We start from the raw sequence: 26,063 nt of genomic DNA, 5'->3' as shown, positions 1-26,063 counted from the left end.
CTTCCTCTAAAAGCTCAGGGCTGTGTCTATAAGCAGCTCCAGCACTCTAACCTGAATGAAACCTAGAAGCAAGGGAAGAAGACAATCTACAAGCTGTCCAGCTCAGGTCTGTTTATATATACAAACCAAACACAGGTTTTCCTTTGCCTCAAATTATGTCCAGATCCTCAGAAAAAAATGCTTGTCACCTAACCATGTTTTAAAGAGAATGACTACACTATTTCCATCTCTCTTGAGCTGATCAAAGGAACCTCCAGTTTGTAACTGACTCCATATCAAGTAGATTAACCTGTCCTGACTTGGTTCCCATTCAAAGTCCCAAATCTACGTATCATTTAGAATTAGGTTCAGCAGCAAGAAAGACAAAACTCCTCAAGTAACAATGGCTCAGAGCAAGATAACATATTTGTTTCTCTCTCAATTAAAACAAGCCTAAAGTTACTACCCAATGTCAGTCTGAGGACGCTGGTTGTCAGAATTCACCTCCTTTTACGTTCTACTTGCTATATTACCATGCCCCCTCATGTTTCTCAAAGACTCCTTGCATACCAGCAATTACATCTGCCTGGCATCCTAATAAAAAAGGATAATTTGTATTTTATCATTTTAAGAGTATAAAACCCCTAACTGGCCTTCCTTGTAATGGTGTTTCCCTGCTTAGGTGAAGCTGTTCTGCTGAGTAAACACCTATGTAACCTCACTGAATGGCCCAAAGGAGTGCAGGGCAAAAGGAGAAGAATGAAAGGGGGAGGGGGAGGAGGAAGGAGAAAGAAGGGGTGGAGAGAGAGAGAGAGAGAAAAAGAGAGAGAGGAGAGCCAGAAACAGTGGTTCACACATATAAACTCAGAATTTAGGAGACTGAGGCAGGAGACTTGCTGTTAAGCTATCCTGGGTTACAGAGTGAGTTCAGGTTACACTGAATGGCATAATGAGACCTCAATCTCAAGAAAACAGAAGTCAAATTAAGAACCCCTGTTTGGGGATGGCAGAGCCATCTGATAAGAGAAACCTGGTCCCTGATGACCTGAGTAGAATCCCCCTTCCCCATGCATCATCTCAGATGCACAGCAGACCATGATATGAACTTATTACCTGCTTCCGTTGTCTTAAACAACTGAGACGGCAGGCAGTAACGGTCTCCTGATCATCTTGGCCTGGGGTCCGGCTCCTGAGATCTCTGGCCAGGATCCACCACCCTCCCAATGCAGCCTTATTCTCCCTATCTTCTCCTCTACCCCCATGCTCACCCTTGGCCTCCTCCTATCGTCCTCCAGGCTGTCAGAGGACTCCTGCTATTGCTCAGCAATGACGCTGGAACACTGGCACACACCCCTCCTTGGCTTTTTCTCATCTCCTTGGCTTCACCCTGGGCCTTTTCCTTGGCCTTGGCCTTTACCTTAGCTCTCCTGCTTGGCTCCTACCCAGCACTCAATGTGCCCCATACCCAACCCCTCCTGATAACCATGTAACTGGTCCCATGTAACCCAGTCACCCTTAAGTGAATGACCTTTTCAGGGTTAGAAAAATACTCACTAGATTTTTCCTTTCTCGTACTTTCTTGCAGCTAAGTTTAAGAAAAAGAAAATGTTCCCATTCACATTCCCAATGTTCAAATTATCTATCAAATGAAAAGAGGGAAGCAATGTTTACCGAGTACTTTGCCAACAGGATAAATGCTTCTCTATTTCAGTTAGTCATTGCCAAAGCTGTTCTTGGAGAGAGGTATCATAATTTCACTCTCTGAAGAAAAACAGACAAACAAAAAAACCTAAGACTCTGAAGGGCTAAGTTACTGCCCAGCTGATAAGAAGCATAGTTGGTGTGTGAAGGAGGGTTCATTCAGCCCAAAGCCTACTCACTTTTCCCACCTGCACGGAGCTATGATCGCTGACGTCAGCATCCAGACTGCCAGGTGAGCCTGGAGAAAGCGCCACGTGAGTGGGTGGAGTTTGAGTTGGACACGAGCATGCTTAACACTTCTCTTGACAGCTCAAATCACAGAACACGCAGACTTACCATCTGTCAGTGACATTAACTTGAGCAGTGGTTTAAAAACACAAAAACCAAACGTAGTTGGTAAAGTGATAAGGACACATCTTTAAACAGCAAGGTACAACTGCAGAGTTTAGAGAGCTGATTATCTTCAAGTATAGCTGAAAAACTCCTTTCAAACAGGTGGTGGGCAAAGAGTTAGCTAGGACTCGACACAGCAATCCTCATAAAGCCTTTTAATGTCAGTGACAGTGTTGTTTGGTGCCCTTGCTCTTTGAAGCGCGGCTTCAGGATTTCTGACCAAAGGCATGAGGTGGAGATGTCCTGATACAGTCTTTGTACTGTACAGTTACGGTCTGGACTTCATGGGGTATGCTGGGGCCATTTGGCAGACGAGAAAAGCGATGACCTTGGGTATGTTTCAGAAGCACAATTACTACTCTAGGGCAAAGAACCTCAAGGACAAGGCCTCAAGGAGAATAGGTTTACTGAGGATCAGAAGTGAGTGGGAAAGATAAAACACTGGAGAGGTAAGTACGATGGAGACCTAAGCACTATACAGCAGTCACGCGTGGGCCAGAGATGTGCGTGTGTCAGCATCACCTGAGTGAGCTTCATGGACAATATGGAGAGTTGGAGCCAGGCCGGGAGGTACACACTTGGAATAGTGAGATGAGCATACAAGTTCAAGACCAGCTCGGCTAGGGATACAGCTCAGTGGTAGTGGCTTTGCCTCCCATGTATTAGGCCCTGAATTTGATCTCCAGTATAGGGGAAGAAAAAAGCAGTATTGATCCTACTATAGGACCAAATTTCTTTAGAGCTGGGCAAGGCAAGCCTCACCAAATATTGTGCACACAGAAACCAGAGTATGTGAATCACCTGGTAGAGTCTGATCTCTCTGAGATGACCCCAGGGCAATAAACTTTGGGGAAAAAAAAAACTCTCTAACAGACCACCAAGCATGACTATGACTCTGCTAGTGTAAGACATTCCAGTGAGCAGCTGTCTAAGATCTATCAGACAGGTGAGAAATGGGATCGTTTTGGGAAACACTGACTGGTTTCTACAACACTCTTTGCAAGTTACCTTTGCAAGGCAAGTGTATTTCATCTTTTGTAGCAAAGACTCCTCTACCCTACATCTCAGCTTCTGTATGCCTAAGTCACGGCACCTGAAGTGCTACTGTTTTTCCGAGGGTTCTGGTGACTGCCCTCCTCCCTCTCCCCACGTGGCTGTAAGGGATGAAACAGAAAATCAGTGTGTGAGACGTTGACCTGGGCTCTTCCACCTTCACTGAGATCTTCAGCTTTGCTATAAGCACTCAAGGCACAAAGCTGGGATTTGAGATTTAAATCTATGGCTATAAATTTGTTTCCAGAGATTCTTAGTGGGCCCCAGATAGGCAGGGAGTAGTCCTGGCAGCTGTTGGATGAAGCAGGTAACTATTCCATAGCAGAGAGAGGGATTACTGGGGTTCATAAAAGTTGTTTGCACTTCAGTTTAGGCTTAAGCCCAGGATTTAGGATCTCTAAATTCTGAGCCTAAAGAATGATTGTCTGTATAGTGATAGCGAGTGGCCCTGGAAGTATTTGACTAGGTTCTTCTTTACTCAGAAATTTAGGTACATGCTTTCTCACACTTTCTATAGATATAAAATTTTGTATATTATCTTTGTATCAGGATATGAGTAAAGTAAATATCATTTTAATTTTAAAATGATGTATTTATTGTATTTGTGATAGCGTTTTGTTCGCATTGCTTCACGTATGTCTGTGTATTAACCTCTGGAACTGGAGTTACAGACAGTTGTGAGCTGCCATGTGGGTGCTGGAAATTGAACCCCAGTCCTCTGGAAGAGCCGCCAGTGCTTGTGAAGAGGAACCTCTTCTCACCTCCACAGGCATTTCACATGCACACGCACACAGCCATCTCTCCAGCCCCATAAACTAAGCATCTTATCCTTCTCTAATTGTGCTTTTTTAAGTGACCTGCCACTCAACTGCCCAGCACACCAACCATTAAGAGTATGGTGTAGCAATGGTGTGTACATTAGCACATTCACACCAGCAGGCACCCTGACTCTTCTCAGCTTGCTGGTTTTACTGGAGTCCCACGCCCACTAAATTCCCCATCCCATTTACCCCCATCTGCAGGTCTCTTTGTAAACAGGAACATCATTGTTTTAATGTATTCCTTTAAAACCTTAGAAGAACAGTGAGGACCTATAATCCCAGTTACTGTGGAAAGCTGATGCAGCAGGGTTGCAAGTTCAAAGTCAGCCTGGGAAACTGAAGGAGATCCTCAAAATAAAAACCATAATTAATAACACTAATAAAAGGCCTGATGCTGTGGCTCAGTGGTGGGGGGGCATGTGTAGTTTCTGTGAGATGCTAGTTCAATCCCTAGCATAGGAAGATGGTTTCAAAAACCCAAATTGCTTCACAAAGTTCCACTCTGCTAGAGACACACAGTGACCCTCAGATATCACTGGTGGGAAGTAAATTCATGAAGCCAATTACAAAATAACCTATCAAAACTTAAAGCACAAACTTTTTTTTTTACAACTATTCAACTTTGAACTCTTTAAAAATGCACTCGAAAAGTTAAAAACAACTTGAACATTCATTAATATAGAGGATTGATCACAGATATATGGTATTCTGTGTAGTGAAATACTTTATCGCTACTATAAAGAACAAGCTAGGGGCTAGAAAGATGGCCCGGCCATTAGGAGCACATCCTACTCTTGGAGAAGACACATCCCTTCTTGGTGCTCATGTTAGACTGTTCTCAACTGCCTGTAATTTCAGCTCCAGGGGATCCAAGACCCTCTACTCATCTCCATAGGAGTTTCACATGGAGGGGGAGGGGGAAGGGGGAGAGACTGAGAGAGAGAGAGAGAGAGAGAGAGAGAGAGAGAGAGAGGAGGAAGAAACATATATACAAAACTAAAGATAAAATAAATCTTAACAAAATAAGCTATAGAATTTAATGCCAAAATTAACCTGTAAGCTCTACCTCTCCAAGACCAGATAAGTTCCTGGGATGCTGGGAGTTGTAGTTCCTAGAAAATAACAAGGCCTCATGGGAAAGTATGGTGCCCTATAGGTTTGTTCTTATAAACCCCTGTAACATGTGACTTGAGGCTAGTCTCAATTGGGAAGTTCCAGGAAATGTTCTGATCAAAGCCCATGTCAATGTCAGTACTTAATATTTAATGAAGCTTGCTTTAAATTTGGCTCAAAATGTTGGAATTGGTTTTTCTTTAGTGAATCTGAGGATTAACAAAAAGTGGCAGCCTCAGTGTGTTGATATGAGAAACTGTATTTATTGAAACATTAAACAAATTGGACACAATTGGAAGAAATGTGATTGTGTATGTGAATTCACACATACAAATAAGTATAAATGCTACTCTCTGGGGATGCAGTCCACTTAATGGAAGGGCAAATAAACAATTGCTAGCATCCCCTGGAGAAACAGACTAATGATTAGGGATCAAGAAAGTGGAGGTATTCATCTAGTTTTGAATCTCTCCATATTATTTGGGTTCTTTTTAATGTTAAGAGAATTACTGAGGCCTCTCCAGCTCATGGCCTGCAGGCTGCACAAGACCCAACACAAAATCATAAATAAGCACATTTTGGGCTCTTTCTTTTTCTCCGCAGGGTCGTGGTGGAGGCCGCTCCAGTCCTTGGCTCTCTGAGATATCCGGTGCCATCCTTGTCGCTGCAGCAACACTCGCATCAGCTGCAGCCATGACCGAGCAGATAACCCTTCGTGGGACCCTTAAGGGCCATAATGGATGGGTAACACAGATCGCCACCGCACCTCGATTCCCGGACAAGATCCTGTCGGCATCTTGAGACAAGACCGTCATCATGTGGAAGCTGATCAAGGATGAGACCAACTATGGCACACCATAGCATGCTCTGCGAGGTCATTCCCACTTCTTTAGTGATGTTGTTATCTCCTCTGATGGTCAGTTTGTCCTCTCAGGCTCCTGGGGTGGAACACTGCGCCTCTGGGATCTCACAACGGGCACTACGACAAGATGATTTGTTGGCCATACCAAGGATGTGCTAAGTGTGGCCTTCTCCTCTTACAACCAGCAGATTGTCCCTGGGTCCCGAGACAAGACCATAAAGTTATGGAATACTCTGGGTGTCTGCAAGTACACTGTTCAGGATGAGAGTCATTCAGCGTGGGTGTCCTGTGTCCGCTTCTCCCTGAACGGCAGCAACCCTATTATTGTCTCCTGTGGATGGGACAAGCTGGCCAAGGTGTGGAATCTGGCTAACTGCAAGCTAAAGACCAATCACATTGGCCACACTGGCTACCTGAACACAGTGAGCGTTTCTCTAGATGGATCCTTCTGTGCTTCTGGGGGCAAGGATGGCCAGGCTATGCTGTAGGATTACAATGAACGAAAACACCTTTACACATTAGATGGTGGGGACATTAGCAACGCCTTGTGCTTCAGCCCCGACCGCTACTGTCTCTGTGCTGTCACTGGCCCCAGCATCAAGATCTGGGACTTTGGAGGGCAAGATCACTGTAGATGAATTGAAGCAAGAAGTTATCAGTACCAGCAGCAAGGCAGAGCCATCCGTGTACTTCTTCAGCAGGGTCTGCTGATGGCCAGACTCTGCTGGCTATACAGACAACTTGGTGTGAGCATGGCAGGTGACTATTGGTACCTGCTAGGAGTTTGTGACAGAATCTTAGAAATAAATTGGCTTTCTGGGGGGAAAAAAGCACATTTTGAGATGTCAAATGCAAGGGGTTGTTGGTTTGTTTTTCTAACTTTGCTGATGCCAACACAGGGGGATGTGGAAGGCTGAGTATACCCACAGGTGGGCAGTGAGCCACTACCATTTTACTTTTTTCTTATATAAAATAAAACGTGTTTTTCCCCAATAATTTATTTTTATTCACATTACATCCCTATCACACACACTTCTCTCCTCCCAATCCCACTCTAATAAATCCCTCTCTCCATTATCCTCAAGAGAAGAGATGCACCCTTGGGTACCACCCTACCCTGGGACATCTAGTCCCAGCAGTACTAAGCACATCCTCTCCCACTGAGGCCTAACCAGGCAGTCCAGGTAGGGGACAGGGATCTAGGGGCAGGGAAGAGAGACCAAAACAGTCCCTGCTCCACTTGTTAAGGGGCTCACATAAAGACCAAGCTGCACTTATAGTACAAACGTGGAGGAGAAGGCATGGTTTTCCTCCAGTGTTGTATTATTGGATCCTGGCAAGAAGGCATGATGACATTTTCTTTTCTTTTCTTTTCTTTTCTTTTCAGAAATCTACCTGGGCAGTGATGACTCAGACATGCAGGAGGCAGAGGAGGGCGAGTCTATGAGCTCGAGGCCAGCCTGGTCTACAGAGCAAGTTCCAGGATAGTCAGGACTCTCTCTCTCTCTCTCTCTCTCTCTCTCTCTCTCTATCTATCTATCTATCTATCTCTATCTATCTCTATCTCTTCCTTCCTTCCTTTCTTCTTAGTGCTCTGAAAATCACCTTTGTAATAGCTCTGTGAACTTTTTCTTTTATTCCCAGGATTAATCATGTTTAAACGGTTTTTCAGGTTCGCTGAGTAAGATCCAGCATCCATGCCCCCCTGAGGGCCTGAGACGCCCAGAGGAAATGTCTTCTAACAAGATATTCTTCTACCAGTTACCCCAGTAACTTTGATCAAGGTAGCTTGAGAGACCCCCGTGGAACAGGTCTTACCACCTCTGCAAACAGACTCAAAAGATCAAGATCATGCTGGAGAGCCAGGGGACAAAAGGTCTGATTTATTGTTTTTACATTGAGTGAAAGAACAATTGTCTGGTTATGAAGGCTGACGTCACGTACAGATTTTCTCTGTGTGTGAACATAATTGACTCTGGAACAAAAGTATCATTTTGGCTTGGGGAGTTTGTTCTGAGCTGAGGGTGTTCTCAAACTTGGGCTCCTTCTACCTCAAACTGCTGGGTGTGGAATGACAGGAACACGCCAAACCTGTGTCTCAATGACTTTTTAAAATAAAGCTGGCAAGATGACAAAGCAGGTGAATGCCCTTTCTCCCAAGCCATGACAACCAGAATCCTATCCCTGGATGCTATATAGCAAAAGAAAAGAACTGACTCTTGCTGTTGTCCTATGAGACACACACACACACACACACACACACACACACAGGCACACACACACACCAAATAAATAAACATTGAATTTTTCTTAATTAAAATACATCATTCTGAAAAAAAAAAAAAAAAAAAAAGTAAAGCCTAATTTACTTTAGGTAGCGGAATAAAAAGTCCAGGCTCCATTATGTCATGTAAAATGTAATTTTAACTGAACTTACCCCTACCACATCCCTCGGTGTAAAAAAATGCAGAATGTGCTTAGAGTTGAGTAATAGTCATTGGAAAATAATTTTCTGGCAAAGGTTCAAACTATGTGTGGTTCCCATAGAATTAAATAAAAATAGATCTGGTTCAAAACAACAATAAAATCCCTCAGGGTCTGAATAACAGAAGATGGCTGGCACAGCTTAAATTCCATCGGAAAGACTAAAATGTTAAAGCCCACAGCCACAGAGCAGAGCCATTTGTCATCCTCTGAACTACGGTAGCCATCTTGAAAATATGCTGGTGCCTGTGACTTCAGAGAGGAACCTGAACTCTGCGGCCAACAAGTTCAAACAAAAACCGAAAGTGGTTTCTTCTGAAAGTGGGAATGGGGATGGGAGCAGGGCGGGCAAAGGGGATAGATAACATTTCAAATGTAAATAGAGAGAGTATCTAATAAAAAATTTTAAAAAGAAAACTTTTCAAGACACAATGGAAAAAACAAAACAAAACCATTGAAAGCGGCCTGACCCCATACTGCTTAGCTATTATGATGATCACACATGAATTATTTTTAAAATAGACCCTGTGGAGTTTTTGTGTGTTTGTGTACTAACATCTCTAGAACGTTAATTGAAAAGTGTTTCTTGCTATTAGATCCTAAAATAAGAATGTGATCAGAATAGATTGCTCTTTAAACTTTTCCACATAAGGATAACAAGTGACCATGTCGTGAGATTTTTAATTGCCTTTGGGTACTATAAACACAGCATGTTGTCAAATGACTTCCTTTTGTACATCATTTTTTTTTCTTTTCACTAAAAGTAGTTGATTTGAAAACCATAGATAAATGGTTTATATCTTCATAAGATTTTGTATGTAGTAGATTGTATAATTAAAGTAACACATAGTGTATGTCATAGAAAATGTAGCCATTTAAAACATAGAAAACAAGGCAACAACAACAAAAAAACCCAACAAAACCAAAAACAAAAGAAACCTTCCAAAGATGTATATATTCATCCTAAGGGAAGAATTCTCATAAAAACACATAAAGTACGTGGTTCCAGAAAGGAGGTCATGAAAAGAAAACTCTTCATGAAACCTGGAATGTGTGTGAGCTGTTCTGCCCTTAAAAATGGTCGGGACTTGCAGTGTATTCCCGGTGAAGAGGGAAAGGCCCAGCTGACTGGGATTACTGGGTCCGGTCAGCACATACAAGCCCCGGGAGACGAGGGAGTGGGTCTCCACGTGGATCCCACACCTGCTGTGCACAGGGCTCCCATCTTCCTGCCCCATGACTTTTGAATAGCCATGAAAAAACTGCCACATGGTGATATTTTACTTGGAAAACATCCAATTTCCATATTCACTCTGAGGTCATTACTATATTTAAAATGACTATGTTTTCAAATTGTTCAAAGACAATTCTTCTGAACAAAGGATTTTTTTTTCTGGTTTTAGTATACAAAAATTTTTGTAAAAGCAATAAAAAATTGCATAGATGTCACAGACTCATAGTCAGTACTGGAAAGGTGGTATCTCCAGCAATGTCACTGTTGCTGTGCACCAACAGCGTGTTGTTTTCAGAGTGGTACTGTGCATTACACAGCAGAAAGAACATAGATTCTAATATAAATAGGACAAACCCCACATCTTGGCTATACTTCTCCCTACCTGTATTAACGTAACTAAGCCATGTTCTAACTCAGGATATGTTCTTAGATTTGTGTCTGTGTATGTGGCGGGGGAGGGGTGGTCTTAGGAACCTATAACAAATACCATAGACTAGTTAGTTTAAATAATGGATATTCACTTCGTTTAATTCCACAGGCTTCAAAGTCCAAGTCCAAGGTTCGGGCAGACTGTAAGTCTAGTCCTCCAACTCTGCCCTCTTATTTTATATTCCCAGAATGGAGACAGGTCAGCATTCCACTAATCACTCTAGAGGGCTCCATCCTTACAACTTCCCTTCCAAAAACTCACCAGATATCAACATACTGAGAAGAGAGATTTCAATATATAAATTTGAGGCAACATGAACAATTCAGGCCATAGCATGAACAATGGACATTTTTTAAAGTATCAATACTATAATAGGTTCTTAAAAATCTCACCTGCTCCTGATATACGGCAGTTAATATGTTCACCTCCTCTCATCTCCACGCTTAGAATTTGTACTTTCTCCTTGCCAACCCAGCACTGTAAATCCATCCCAGCACTAGCATTTTGGTTAAGAATCTATGTCTTCTAGCCAGATGTGTGGCCTTTAATCCCAGTATGCAGGAGGCAGAGGCAGGGGGATTCCTGTGGGTTCCAGATAACAGAACTATGTAGTGAGATCTTGTTTCAAAAAATTAAACAAACAAGTCTATATCCCCTGTTCACTCCAGCTTCTCTCACCCTCTCTTTCTCCTCCCTCCCTCCCTCCCTCTCCTCCCTCCCTCCCTCCGTCTCTCTGTCTCTGTCTCTGTCTCTGTCTCTCTCTCTCTCTCTCTCTCTCTCTCTCTCTCTCTCTCCCTCTCTCCAGGTTAGAAGGGCCTTGAGGGCAGAGGTCTGTTGTTTAACAGCATCTTTGAGTGTCCTCTAGCATAGTATAATAGCTTTTTTGAACTTTTTCCCATCTGAAATCACTAAAAATGTGCAGTATTTCAAAAAGCCTAAATTCGCCTCCAAATATGCTTGTGAAATGTATTTCAACACAGGCAACCAACACCAAGAACATGCTGGCAATGCCAATCCTCACAGCACCCCTTTATTGCGGCATAATGAAGTCTAATCGGGGAAGCAAGTTAGCACTTCTATGCACAGGCTCTAGTTTGAGATTTTTCTTGACATATGTGATAGAGGCTCATTATACAAATGACCACTAGTAAGTTGTATCCTGGATGTGCTACTTTACCAACAGTGATGTTGTTACAGAACATTTGCCTCCCACACTTTTCTCCCATTCAAACCGGAACATTACCATCTCACAGCGAGGCACTGCTGTATTTGGGACCTAAGCGAGTAGCTGGATTAACAAAGGTGCCATTATTATTGTTAGTGTCAATATAGTTTCCTTCCCTAGTTACAACTGATTATATCCAGTTTTCCATTTCAGAACATTTTTTTCTCTCAAATGCTTCTGATGGCAATTACCATAAGCCATATTCCTTCAGAAATAACATGCTTTTTAATTTTTCAACCTAAAATATGCAGCCCGTCATCTCCACAGTAGGATGACGTTAGAGAGATCGGGCGTCTCTAATTGGAGATGTTTTAGGGGGATAAGGATTACAGGAGTTGAGAGCTTCCTCTGTTAGTTCATGTAAACTTAAGACAAGAATGGCCATGGTATGGAAGAGGCAGGCATGCTGCTCCAGCAAGAGTTGTACATTTGGAAGCACATAGAATAAAGGCAGTCTTTGCTTAATACATTTTGTTATGTCTGCTGAAACTTACAGAATAAAAATTCTCTTTTGCTTCTTTATAACATCCTTCTAGAGAAAGACAGAGACCCTCCTCAGAAACCAGCCTTCTTGTAAATACAATGCCTGATTCCCATCCAGAATAAATACCTGCTAGGAAACTCCATTCTATGCCCTGTCGAGTCATATTAGATGCCACCTTTGCTTCAGAGTCAGACTGGACATTAGGTAATTTCTCCTCCCCTCAGCCATTTATTGTGACATACAGAACAGACATCCAAGTATGACTTCCAAAGGGAATATGAGAGAGGCATCTACCAGGCTATTGGGAACACACCAGGATTAGCCTTCCTCAGAGGCAGAGCCAGCTGGGGAAATTATTCTCCTTACTTCTCTCTCCCCACCAGGCTAACTGATGTTTACCATCCTAGACTACAGTTTGCTCCTTAGTATCCCTATGAAGAACAAGAAGTCACCTTTGATCCCAGCACTTGGGAGGCAGAGGCAGGAAGATCTCTTTAGTTTGTGGCTTGCCTGCTCTAAAGAGCTAGTTCCAGGACAGCGAGGGCTACAGTGAAAAGCCTTGTCTTGTAAAACCAAAACCAACCAAACAAGCATCAAAAAGCAAAGAGCAAAGAGCCCCTTAAACCAGCCCTTCAAAGGAACTAGTGTGCCCATGGTTCCATGCAGTGCTCCATGTAGAAATGGAACATCATTTTCTGCAAGTCACCATAAGTGACTTGGCTTTCTCTCAGAATTCCACTGCCATGAGTCATTTCCTAGTGGGGTTTAGGAAGCCACTGTGATCTTTCAAATGCTCACTTTGGCCATTCTATCTAAAATAAGAGCACAAACTTTTTTTTTTCTGGAAACACTGGTGAACAGAACCAACTCATCTTCCATGACAATGCTCAACTGTTCTTAAGACAGGCTGGTAAGTCCCTCCTAGCCGCTGTCTTTCTCTCCTGCTTGCCCATCAAGGGCACCGAGGCTGGAGCTCAGGACAGCGTCCATCTGCCTGTCTTTATCAGGGAAATTGCTGTAGCACTTATGATCCCAGGAGCTTTGATAGCGTCCCTCTATCTCTGTCCCTCTTTCCCAAGTTTGAAATTCAGACACGATTTCCTCTTTTCTTTCAGAGATGCCTGAGAGAACATGGCAAGCTAGGCAGCTATTTTACTACAAAGTCCATTCAATCTCACTTCGAGTGCCTAGAAAGAAGCATGTTAATAATCCACGGTGTCCGAAATATCCACAAAGGTGTAGGAGAAAGGCCACAAAAATAAAGTGATAGGTACTCCTTTGAAGACCACTGGCCTTCACACTTTATCAGCAGTATAAAAATAGTAAGGCACCATCTTCTGTCTGAGGAGCCATCTATGTGGGATGTTCTGAATTACAATACTTAGCAGAAATATTTTTGTCACTTTCCCAATACTGTATACAAGTGAGGTTGGCATGATTCACAGGGGTCTGTGTAGGGGGTGGTTCCCCAGTTGGTTCTTGATCAATCAATAAAGATGCCAAGACCCAATTGCTGGGTGGAGGGAAAGAGGTGGAACTTCCGGTTCCCCGCAGGCAAGCTAAGAGTTGCAGGAAGAGGAAGCTGGATTTTCACCACGCTTCAGAGGGATAAAAGGTGACCAGCCATGTGAAATCTTGGGTGGGGCAACCATAGGCCACTTCCCCAGGTGGGAGGTTAGAAACATAACTAAGCTGAGGGCAGATTTAGGATGCTGAACTGGGAATAAAGGTAGCTGAGTGAGGGTAGATTTAGTGCTGAGCTAAGAGTATTGGGAAGTGTACAGGAGAGTTTAGAAAGCGTCCAGCAATTGAGCTAATACGGCAGGTTGAAATTGAGCTATGTGTATGTATTTGTTTTTCATCCATGAATCCAATATTCTCTGGACATGGCCTGGTAGTGCATTCCACGTAGAGCTTAAAGCAGTGTAGTAGGAACTACACCCTATAGGTCTGGAACCCGATTTTAGTTCTCAGCTTAATCCAGAACTGGCTTCTATTCTCCATGAGAACCAAAATAGAATATGAAAGTTCCTATAGGTTATTTCCCAGCCCTATAATGCCGTGGGAAACAAGGTATACTCATGCTGCCTGGGTTCCTCAGAGCTCTTTCAAGTTGTGCCACCTTTAACTCCTGTCATTCCCCTGCCCCTTGCCAATTATGCAGCTCTCTAGAAATGAAGTCACTGTGATGTACAACTTTTCTATCTCTGGAGACTCTGTGGTGCAGAGCCATTTTCTTATTCAACCTGAAAGACCTCTAATAGACCCAGGGGAAACACAGCCCCATTCCTGGAGCTAAGAAAACCAGAACATTGCCTCAATGTTTGCATACCCCATGCTGATAAAGCCAAGACAGGAAGAATCCATAAAAAATAATTGCCGTATCTTATTTCCTGATGACCTGTGTGCATGTGTGTGTATGTGTGCGTGTGTGCTCCCGTGTCAGTGCTATAATTGTGAAGAATGGATAAGTGTTACTAAGCTCATGGGGAAAGAATAACTTGAATCTTTCTAATACAATTCAGCAATCATTAGCTTGTCACAGTTAGAACCAGTTGTCTTTTCCAAAATTAGATGACCTTTTTAAATGGAAGCCTAATTTAACCCAAAAATGTTGAGGTTTCACTTAAGAGCCAATTTCTAAGTTCAACAATTATTTTAGTGACAAGATCCTTCTTGCTTTCAGTTGAAAAGAAATTGCTAACCCATTATTTACATATTGTATATACCCATCAAAGCTTTTGATACCTTCTTGAAAAGCACTCTTTCATGATTTTCATCACCTCCTTTTACATGTCAAAGTATAAGGGACTTGAAAAATAGAACTAACAATGATGCTAAAAACAACTTTGTGTGGCCTAGCTTTTCACCTTGGGATGCAGGAGATAAAAATGTTCAGAAGCATATTAAGGGAGGAGTGGGCATCTGCAACCATCTCTTCAACCACTGTCCAGATCTGCCTGGACACCACCACACAGTGATCTAGGAAGACTAACCACAGGATCTCTGAAGCATGCTCTTTCCCTTGACCTTCTAGAAGTAAACAGAAGACTGTCTTCGGTCTTCTGTGGCAATGTTTACATAAAACAAATACCTCAATTAAAAAGGGTTGGGTACCTAAAAACAATAACAATTCCTATTTGCTTTAAGTGGTTCCAATGCATTTTCTTATCCACTCCTCCTCTTGGCCCAGGGGCCATTATGCTCAGTAACAAACCAGTTTCCGGAACCCAGGCTGAAAAATCCCCTTAACGCCACAAGATGCCACATTGAGATACAACTCAGAACTTGATGATCAGAGGAAAACAGTCTTGTCCTATCACACCATGGCCCTCCAGAGCTGCTTCCAACAGGAAGCTCTTACAGGAGCCGACAAGCTACTGAGCTTCTGGGTGAAGACTGGGGACAGAATCCCAGGGCCAGCCACCACAGCTGATGTTTGTAATTCCAGCACATAAAGAGGCTGAGGTAGAATCATCACTGGAAGTCTGAGGCCAATCAGAACTACATGGTGAGTTCCAGGCCCTGTTGTGCTGACATGAGACACTGTTTCAAAGAACAAAACAAAACAAGACAAGATTCTTTGTGACCACAAGTGCCTTCTTGTCCCTGAATTCCTTCATGGGCTAAGACCCTGTCTTAGATTAAGCAGAATGTGTATTGTTGTGACATAGGCATGAATGGATGAAGTCCCATGACAGACAGTGCACACCTGAGAGCACCAGAGAGTCAAGCCACTGTCAGAATCAACAAGACCAGCTAACACCAAGATAGCCAGATGACAAGAGGCAAGTCCAAGAACCTAAGCAACAGAAACCAAGGGCACACGGCATCATCAGAACCCAGTCCCCCCAACACAGCAAGTCCTAGATACGCCAACACACTGGAAAAATAAGATTTGATGTAAAATCACAACTCATAATAATGTTAGAGGACTTTAAGAAGGTCAAAAATAACTCTCTTAAACAAATAAAGGACAACACAGGTAATCAGGTAGAAGCCCTTAAAGAGGAAACACAAAAATTAACCAAATAGGTGAAGGAATTGAACAAAACCATCCAGTATCTAAAAATGGAAATAGAAACAATAAAGAAATCACAAAGGGAGACAACCCTGGAAATAGAAAACCCAGGAAAGAGATCAGAAGTCATAGACACAAGCATCACCAACAGAATAAAAAAGATAAAAGAATTTCAGGGGCAGAAGATTGCATAGAAAACATTGACACAACAGTCAAAGAAAATGCAAAATGCAGAAAACTCCTAAGACAAAGCATCCAGGAAATCCAGGAAACAGAACCTGAGAAGATCAAACCTGAGAATAATAGGAAAAGAAGAGAGCAAAGATTCCCAACTTAAAGGACTAGTAAATACATTCAACAAAATTATAGAGAAAACTTTCCTAACCTAACAAAAGAGATGCCCATAAACATACAAGAAGCCTACAGAACTCTAAATCAATTGGGCCAGAAAAGACATTCCTCCTATCATAATAGCCAAAACACCAAATTCTCAAAGCAAAGAAAGAAAATTAAAAACAGTAAGGGAAAAAGGTCAAGTAACCTATAAAGGCAGACCTATCAGAATCACACCAGATTTCTCAAAGACTATGAAAGCTAGAAGATACTGGAAAGATATCATAGAGATCCTAAGAGAACACAAATGCCAGCCCAGGCTACTATATCCAGCAAAACTCTCAATTAACATAGATGGAAAAACCAAGATATTTCAGGGAAAAAAACAAATTTATACCATATTTTTCCAGAAATCCAGCCCTACAAATGTTAATAGATGGAAAACTCTAACAGAAGGAGGGAAACTACATCCTAGAAAAATCCAGAAAGTAACCCAAAAGAAAACAACCACACAAACATAATTCCACCTCTAATAAAAACAACAACAAAAACAGGAAACAAAAGTCATTGGTCCCTAATATCTCTCAACATCAATGGACTCAATTCTCCAATACAAAGACATAGACTAACAGATTGGATATATAAACAGGATCCAGCATTCTGCACATAAAAGAAACATGCCTGTGTGACAAAGACAGACACTACCTCAGAGTAAAAGGCTGGAAAACAATTTTCCAAGAAAATGGTCCCAAGAAACAAGATGGAGTAGCCATTGTAATATCAAATAAAATTAACTTTCAACCAAAAGTTATCCCAAAAAGATAAGGAAGGACACTTCATATTTCTAAAAAATAAAAATAAAAAAAAAATCCACCAAGAGGAAATCTCAATTCTGAATATCTACGCTCCAAATGCAAAGGCACATAAATTCATAAAAGAAACCTTACTAAAGCTCAAAGCACACATTGTACCTCACACAATAATAGTGGGAGACTTCAACATGGAACTCTCATCAATGGAAAGATCATGGAAACAGAAACTAAACAGAGATACAGTAAAACTAGCCAAAGTTATGAAACAAAGGGATTTAACAGATATCTATAAAACATTTCATCCTAAAACAAAAGAATATACCTTCTTCTCAGCACATCATAGTACCTTCTTCAAAATTGACCATATAATTGGTCACAAAATAGGCATCAACACATACAAGAAGACTGAAATAATCCCACGCACCCTATCAGATCACCATGGACTAAAACTGGCATTCAATAACAAGAAAAACAACAGAAATCCAACATACACAGGGAAGCTGAACAAAACAAACGCTCTACTCAACAATAACTTGGTCAAAAAAGAAATAGAGAAAGAAATTAAAGACTTTTTAGAATTTAATGAAAATAAAGGTATTACATACCCAAACATATGGAACAGAATGAAAGCAGTGCTAAGAGAAAAACTCAAAGCTCTGAGTTTTCTTTTCCAAAAAGAAACTGGGAAGAAAATATATTAGCAGATTGACAGCACTCCTAAAAGTTGTAGAGCAAAAAGAAGCAAATATATCCAAGAGGATTAGATGGCAGTAACTAATCAAACTTGGGGCTTAAATCAATCAAGTAAAAACAAAATGAACTATACAAAGAATTAGCAAAACCAAGAGCTGGTTTTTTTGAGAAAAATTAACAATATTAATAAACCCTTAGCAAGACTGACTAGAGGGTACAGAGAGAGTATCCAAATTAACAAAATCAGAAAAGAAAAGGTAGACATAACAATAGAAACTGAGGAAATTCAAGAAATCATTAGATCCTACTATAAAAGCCTATACTCAACAAAACTGGAAAATCTAGAGGAAATGAACAACTTTCTAGACAAATACCAGGTATCAAAATTAAATCAGTATCAGATAAACCATCTAAACAACCCTATAACCCCAAAAGAAGTAGAAGTAGTCATCAATAACCTCCCAACCAAAGAAAGGCCCAGGACCAAATGGGTTCAATGCAGAAATCTATCAGACTTCCATAGAAGACCTAATACGAATATTCTCTAAACTATTCCACAAAATAGAAACAAAAGGAACATTACCCAAATCATTCTTTGAAGCCACAATTATAATCATACCTAAACCACACAAAGACCCTACAAGGAAAGAGAACTTCAGACCAATTTCCCTCAAGAACATTGATGTAAAAATGCCCAATAAAATTCTTGCAAAGTGAATCCAAGAACACATCTAAGCAATCATTCACTATGATCAAGTAAGCTTTGTCCCAGGGATGCAGGATAGTTCAATATAGAGAAATTCACCAATGTAATCCACTATATAAACAAACTCAAAGGGAAAAAAAAACATGATCATTTCACTAGATGCTGAGAAAGCATTTGACAAAATTCAATACCCCTTCATGTTAAAAGTCTTGGAAAGATCAAGATTCAAGACCCACATTTAAACATAGTAAAAGCAATATACAGCAAACCAGTAGCCAACATCAAACTAAATGGTGAGAAATTTGACACAATCCCACTAAAATCAGGGAGTAGACAAGGCTGCCCATTCTCCCTCTACTTATTCAATATAGTACTGGAAGTCTTGGCCAGAGCAATTAGACAACAAAAGGAGGTCAAAGGGATATAAGTTGGAAAGGAAGAAGTAAAAATATCACTATCTGCAGATGATATGATAGTATACTTACGTGACTCCAAGAAATTCTACCAGAGAACTCCTACAGCTGATAAACAACTTCAGCAAAGTGGCTGAATATATAATTAATTCAAACAAATCAGTAGCTTTCCTCTACTCAAAGGGTAAATAGGCTGAGAAAGAAATTAGGGAAACGACACCTTTCACAATAGTCAACAAAAATATAAAATACCTTGGTGTGACTCTAACCAGAAAGTAAAAAATCTGTATGACAAAATCTTCAAGTCTCTGAAGAAGGAAATTGAAGAAGATCTCAGAAGAGAAAAACATCTTCCATGTTCATGGGTTGGTAGGATAAATATAGTAAAAATGGCCATCTTGCCAAAAGCAATCTACAGGTTCAGTGCAATCCCCATCAAAATTTCAACTCAATTCTTCATAGGGTTAGAAAGACCAATTTGCAAATTCATCTGAAATAACAAAAAAAACCTGCTATACAGAAACTATTCTCAACAATAAAAGAACTTCCATGGTAATTACCTTCCCTGACTTCAAACTGTATTACAGACCAATCGTGATAAAAAATAATAATAAAATAAAAAAATACTGCATGGTATTGGTACAGAGATAGGCAGGTAGAACAATGGAACAAAATTGAAGATCCAGAAATGAACCCACACAACTATGGTCACTTGATATTGACAAAGGAGCTAAACAACTTTAATGAAAAAAGAACAGCATCTTCAACAAATGGTGCTGGTTCAACTGGCAGTCAGCATGCAGATGAATGCAAATAGATCCATTCTTATCTCCTTGTACAAAACTCAAGTCCAAGTGGATCAAAGACCTCCACAAAAACGAGGTACACTGAAACTAGTAGAAGAGAAAGTGGGGAAGAGCTAGAACACATGGGCACAGGGGAAAATTTCCTGAACAGAACACTAATGGCTTATGCTCTAAGATCCAGAATAGACAAATGAGACCTCATGAAATCACAATGTTTTTGTAGGGCTAAGGACACTATCAAGAGGACAAAATGGTAACCAACAGATTGGGAAAGGATCTTTTCCAATCCTACTAATATCCAACATATACAAAATCTCAAGGAATTAGACTCCAGAGAATCAAATAACCCTATTAAAAATGGGGAACAGACCTAAACAAAGAATTCTCAACTGAGAAATATCAAATAGCCAAGAAGCACCTAAAGGAATGTTCAACATCCCTAGTCATCAGGGAAATGCAAATCAAAACAACCCTAAGATTCCACCTCACACCAGTCAGAATGGGTAAGATCAAAAACCCAGGTGACAGCAGATTCTGTCGAGGATGTGGAGAAAGAGGAACACTTCTCTATTGTTAGTGAGATTTCAAGCTGGTACAATCACTCTGGAAATCAGTCTGGTGGTTCCTCAGAAATTTGGACATAGTACTAACTGGGCATATACCCAAAAGATACTCCAACATCTAACAAAGACACATGCTCCACCATGTTCATAGCAGCCTTATTTATAATAGCCAGAAGCTGGAAAGAACCCAGATGTCCTTCAATAGAGGAATTGATACAGAAATTGTGGTACATTTACACAATAATTCAGCTATTAGAAACAATGACTTTATGAAATTCCTAGACAAATGGATGGAACTAGAAGCTATCATCCTGAGTGAGATAACACAGTCACAAAAGAACACACATGGTATGTACTTACTGATAAGTGGATACTAGCCCAAAACGCTCTGAATAACCAAGAAACAATTCACAAATCTTATGAAGCTCAAAAAGAAGGAATACCAGAATGTGGATGCCTCAGTCCTTAGAAGGGAGAATAAAGCACTCATGGAAGGAAATACAGGGACAAATAGAGGAGCAGAGATTGAAAGAAAAGATCATTCAGAGACTGCCTCACTTGGGGACCCCATATGCAGCCACCAAACCCCAAGCACTATACCTAATACTAAAAAGTGCTTACTGGCAGGAGCCAGACATGAATGCCTCCTCAGATACTCTGCCAGTGTCATACCAATACAGAGGAGGAGGATGCTTACAGCTAACCATAGGACTGAACACTCGGGGTCCCCAGTGAAGGAGCTAGAGAAAGGACTGAAGGAGCTGTAATGTTCTGTATCCCCATGGGAAGAACAACATTATGAACCAACAAAACCCTCCAGAACTCTCAAGGACTAAAACACCAACCAATGAGCACACATGGAGAGACCATGGCTCCAGTTGCGTATGCAGCAGAGGATAGCATTGTCTGGCATCGATGGGAGGAGAGGCCTTTGGTCCAGTGAAGGTGCATTTTCTCAGTGTAGGTGAATGCCAAGGCACTGAGGTGGAGAGGGTGGTTGGGAGAGGGAGCACCTTTATGGAAACAAGTGGAGGGGGTGGGGGGATGGGAATTGGGGGAAAGGGGATAACATCTGAAATGTAAATACAGAGAATATCCAAAACCAAAAACAAACAAACAGCAATACCAACCAACCAGAGTTCCCAGGAACTAAACCACTATCCAAAGAGTACACATGGACGGACCCATGGCTCCAGCTTCATATATAGCAGAGGATGGTCTTGTTGGGCATCAATGGAAAGAGAAGCCCTTGGTCCTGCCAAAGCTCAATGCCCCTAGATAGGGGAATATCAGGGTGAGGAAGCAGGTGGGGGTTGGTAGGTAGGAGGCCCCCCATAGAAGCAGGGGGAGGGGTAGGAGGCCTATGGAGGGGAAACTGGGGAAGGGGATAACACTTGAAATGTAAGTAAAATATATCCAATAAAAAATTAAAAATAAATAAATAGATAAATAAATAAATAAATAAATGTCCAAGGAAGATCAGTTCCTCTTCCAGGTTGATTAAGTGAAAACAAGGCACATTCAACATTGTGAAGCAACAAAGCAAGAGAGCTTCCATTTCACTGACTGAAGGATGTTATGTCTCCTCACTAGGGAGTGGACTTCAGAGGGACAGAGCCCTGTTTTGAAACTGAGCCAGAATTCAAAATGGAGTTTGACAAAAAAAAAAAAAAATTGCAGAAAGAAAAATTTTGTTTAATTTAGAAAATTGCTAGTTTTGAGTCTCAGTGTTTAAGTATGAAATCTCGGTATCTATTGAAAGTAGCTATTGAAAGAACAATGTTTTTTAATAACTGCACATTGCTTTAGACAGCATCTTGTCTCCCAAATAGCCCAAAGGAAGTGTTTTTTTTCATCTTCCATACAAATATAAATGACTGTCTTGTAGCTGAAGCATTTTCATGTAATGTTGAAATACCATTGTCTTCATTTCTTGTTTGTTTTTAAAGTCACGTGAACTGATGCTGAGCAAGTGGAGTAGCTTTGAAGCTGTAGTTCTCAATCACAGACAGAGGACGCCTGGGTATCCCCGGGATTGCTCAGGACAGCTGCCAGAGCCTGCCATCTACCACACAGCTGTGTGCAGCTAGTCTTCCTCGGGGAGGCTACCACCGCTGTATATAGCCACATTGCCTGTGGGTGAACCCTGGCACTTTTCCCTAGCTATCAAAGGGTGTTGCTAAAATGTAGATGTCTTTCTTCTCAATAAACTGCTCTTACTTTGCAAATATACCTACCTTTCGTAAATCTGGTGTTTTTGTTAACACATAACAGATATCATATTATAACCTTAAAATGATATGCTAAATAAAATACGTTAGCTTTCCTCTGTTTTCCATCTAATGCATTAAATATCAACAGATACAACTCAAAGGGACTCTTTGGCATCCTCACAATTTTTAGAGGGACTTTAATACTAGAAATTGTGAGATGAGCTGGGCTACAGGAATAAACCTTCACTAAAAAAGAAAGTAGAACATAGCATCAAAAATGAACAATAGAAACAGGTTTGGTATTAAAATGAAGAGATCATTGTTGCAGTTAGAGGAAGTAAGAATCGGGAAGAAAAAAAATATAGTTTTAACAAATGTGGGAAGGGAGGATGACATTTTAGGCAAACGACTCACCTATGAGACCAGATTATGGGAAGATAATCTTTTTAAGGAAGAGACTGCTATGGTAGGAGTGATACAGATGGGTTAAAGTATTTGTAGATTGGCCAAGTATCACCTAAATTAATCTAGGATGCATGATACATATGATTTTAATTAACAGTTAATTCAGGACACAACCTAAATGTTGAGTAATTGTGAATTGGTTACATAAATTATGTCCTTCTGGTGAAACACCCTGCCTTTACTTTCTCTAATACATAATGACTTATGAAAATGGTTGCAAATGAGAAAGTACTCTTAGAATATTTGGAAGTCTAGAAAAAAGATGGAAAAGATTGATATCAAAATGCTAATGTTGCTAATCTGTAAGTGATGTGATTATTAGACTTTGTCCTTTTGTAGATTTACACATTCCACATGTAACAATAATGATAATAACATTACAACAAAATTGCTTTGTGGAACTGAAAGTCCTGTTTTCTTGAGATAGCTCAGAGTTGGAACCCTTTCCCCCCCCCCCGTCAGCCACTCCCGGGGGCTCCTCTGTGGTTTCAGTAGGAAGCCAGTTTCTTCCTCTTTATTCTAACTATAGCTGCCTCTGTTGCTTGTAGATTCAAGGGCTCCAAGGTGTGCTAGATGGTTTTATTCTGCAAACCGAGATCCAGATGATGAAGCCTCCTGAGATGATGAAGCAAATGAATGGGGAGGCATATCCTCCAGGTTTCCCGTAGAATCTCGTGGCAGAAGACTCTGCAGGTGCTTATCATAAATCATGTATTGCCCCCATGGCATGCTAGACCCCTGGCAAGACTGTTGCCATGGGAACACCCAGGTTCATGCACAGCTTAGTTCTAGTCTCAGAAGCTGAAAAAGAAGATTGAATTATCTTTATGTTACAGACGTGGGGATGTAGGCATTGGGAAGCTAAGAAGCTGGCTCAGCTCTCATGATAAACCCAATGAAGAAGAGCTGTGCTGAGTCGGCCGATGCCCAGCCTAGGCCACTCTACTCTTAGCTGAGGTTTGAACCACTGGCAGATGTTTCCAGTATGAGTGTGGCTAAGCAGGGGTTCTCTACCACGGAGACACCAGGACATCATCTACAAGTTCAAAGTGAGCGCTAGTGACATTGTTACCTGAAACAGCTTTATAGGAAAGAAAGAGGGCTTAGCTCCACAGCTGAAAATTAATCTTAGGAGTGGAAGTCACCACTGAAAAGATTCCCCTAGCCAGAGACTCTCACTGAGCAAGCAGAAGTCTGAGCCAGCCAGAAGAAGAGGAAGCGAAAGAATACACTACCCAGGGCAAAGGGCTGGGAAATATTTAGCCTTCTTAGGAATCTACTGACAAGTAGACCCCATAAGGAACACACAATAGGGCTGCTTAAATCTATCAAATATGACCCCATTAAGAACACTCAGTAGGATGCAGGCAGGAAAGTTAAAGAATTCTGAAGTAGTAACTGACAAAAGCAGTAACAGCCAAGTTGCTTCTTTTCTTTGCATGTGGGTCATTTATACATGTCCCTTTCTGATGCCCACTTAGGTTTAAGAAAAAGAGAGAAATGGAAAAAGATCTGACCAGAGAATAGAAGCATTTTAAGGGCTTTAAAAAGCAGAATTATTCCATGAGATTAATATAAACAGTATATCAGGCCAGTCTTGCTCACATTGTAGAAAATAATCCTTAATTTTGCTTTACACAAATAGCAAAGGATTAATAGGAGAGAAGACTAACAGCCAGGGGATCCCACTGTTTATTTGGGCCCCAAAAAGGAACGCAGATCTCTAAACTCCAAGTCCTCACATGTTCTGCAAGGGTCAAATGGAAAACATTCAGGGTTTTGCAGGCTACAAAGAACCTCTTCCAAAATGTAAAGTCCCCCTTAGGTCCGCTGCTCTGTGTACAGCAGGGCTGGAGGGAAGAACGGAGCTGATCAATTTGCTGGCCTTTCCCGAGCTTGGGGCATCTTGCTCACACCGGATCTCTAGCCCCTGAAATAGTGCCTGGTGTGCATACTTGTGCTGGAAAATGGCCACTGTATTCAGAAGGCTGGTGAAATGATACAATCTGTCTCTGCCTGTCCCCTTCATCTCTGTAAGCTGAACCTACACAATGATTTGGATTGACTCTTCTCTTCATCCTAGAATTCATAATAACTGATCTTTGCTCTCTTCTGCCCAACCAGTGATGAAATGACTAAGTATTATGATCTTTTAAATGGAGATGAATTTTCACACACACACACACACACACACACACACACACACACACACCCCAGTGCTTACAGCTGGCGTGACTGAGAACCTGGGTCTATCCCCAGCACTGAATAATGAAGTATTTTTTTATATATACACACACATACATAGCTGTACTGGAAAAAATCTAATGTGGAGTATAGGCCTCTTTTATGTGAAAGCATCATGGTTAATGGGATCAGGTATTTCCTGAAGAGAGAGAACAAAACATCCCAGGTTAGCTTGTGCTAGTGCATCTAATAATTCATTTATCATAACCCACACTAGGCACTGGAAGGAAGACCATTAACATTTTACCGGTAGAAAACAAAACTGTGGGAAAGTTGATTAATCTGCTCAAATTCCCAAATAAGTAAGTTTTCAAACCAAGTCTCTCAGTGTCTTAACTTGGGCTCTTTGGGGGAAAGTTGTGTCTGCTAGAGGTTGAGTTTCTGGCTCTGCTGCCAGCTTGCCCTCTGACCTTTGTGATGATCACATCCAGTAAAACTATAAGTAGCTTTCTCCTCTGGGGCCAGTAGACTTCCTAAGTGTTGTAAGCTAGGTCACTGCACCACTTGTTATCCAATAAAGAGCTACTGAATCGGACACTGGCTGAACACATGAACTGACTGACACACTCGAGAAAGGAGATGGAAGTGTGTGGAGCACCATCAAATGGTTACATCCTTAGGGGTGTAAATATGAGCAAGAAAGGACAGAGATGCAGAGACTAGAAGGATCCCAGTCTCTGGACAAACTTAACATTCTGTCGGTAGGGTCCACGGAACTGTTGCTTTCACTTCTGTTAGGGACAAAAGTTTCGTTTGAAATTCCATACACAAACAAACACAAAACTATTCTTAGACTAGTTCTCATGGAACACCCTCAGGCCAGCTAAGGGCTGGGCTTGAGAAATCTTGCTCTTTTATCTTTCTCCTGCATAGACACACAGCCAACACTCTGTCTGCGTTTTGGGGAGGAGTTTGTGCTTCTTCTCTTTGGTGCTATGTTGCCCTGCTAATTAATGTCGAAGTCTACCATTGTTCGGTTAGCCTTCTGGACTCAGCACAATATGGAGGACTTCCT

General features: G+C 41.3%; 2 pseudogenes across 2 annotated transcripts in view; both read left to right on the top strand.

Moving 5' to 3' along the window:
• LOC308419540 (actin, cytoplasmic 2-like) overlaps positions 1 to 26,063 on the top strand; it is a 1,056,985-nt pseudogene that overhangs the window by 121,065 nt on the left and 909,857 nt on the right. The gene's annotated exons all lie outside the window — the stretch shown is intronic.
• LOC308436822 (small ribosomal subunit protein RACK1-like) lies at positions 5,754 to 6,702 on the top strand (annotated as a pseudogene). Its single transcript has one exon. The product of its transcript is annotated as a small ribosomal subunit protein RACK1-like (transcript).

Source organism: Micromys minutus (assembly GCF_963924665.1).
Source record: "Micromys minutus genome assembly, chromosome: 1".
Classification (NCBI taxonomy): Eukaryota; Metazoa; Chordata; class Mammalia; order Rodentia; family Muridae; genus Micromys; species Micromys minutus.
Note: the sequence above shows the minus strand (reverse complement) of the source record. Positions and strands in the feature narration are given on the sequence as shown.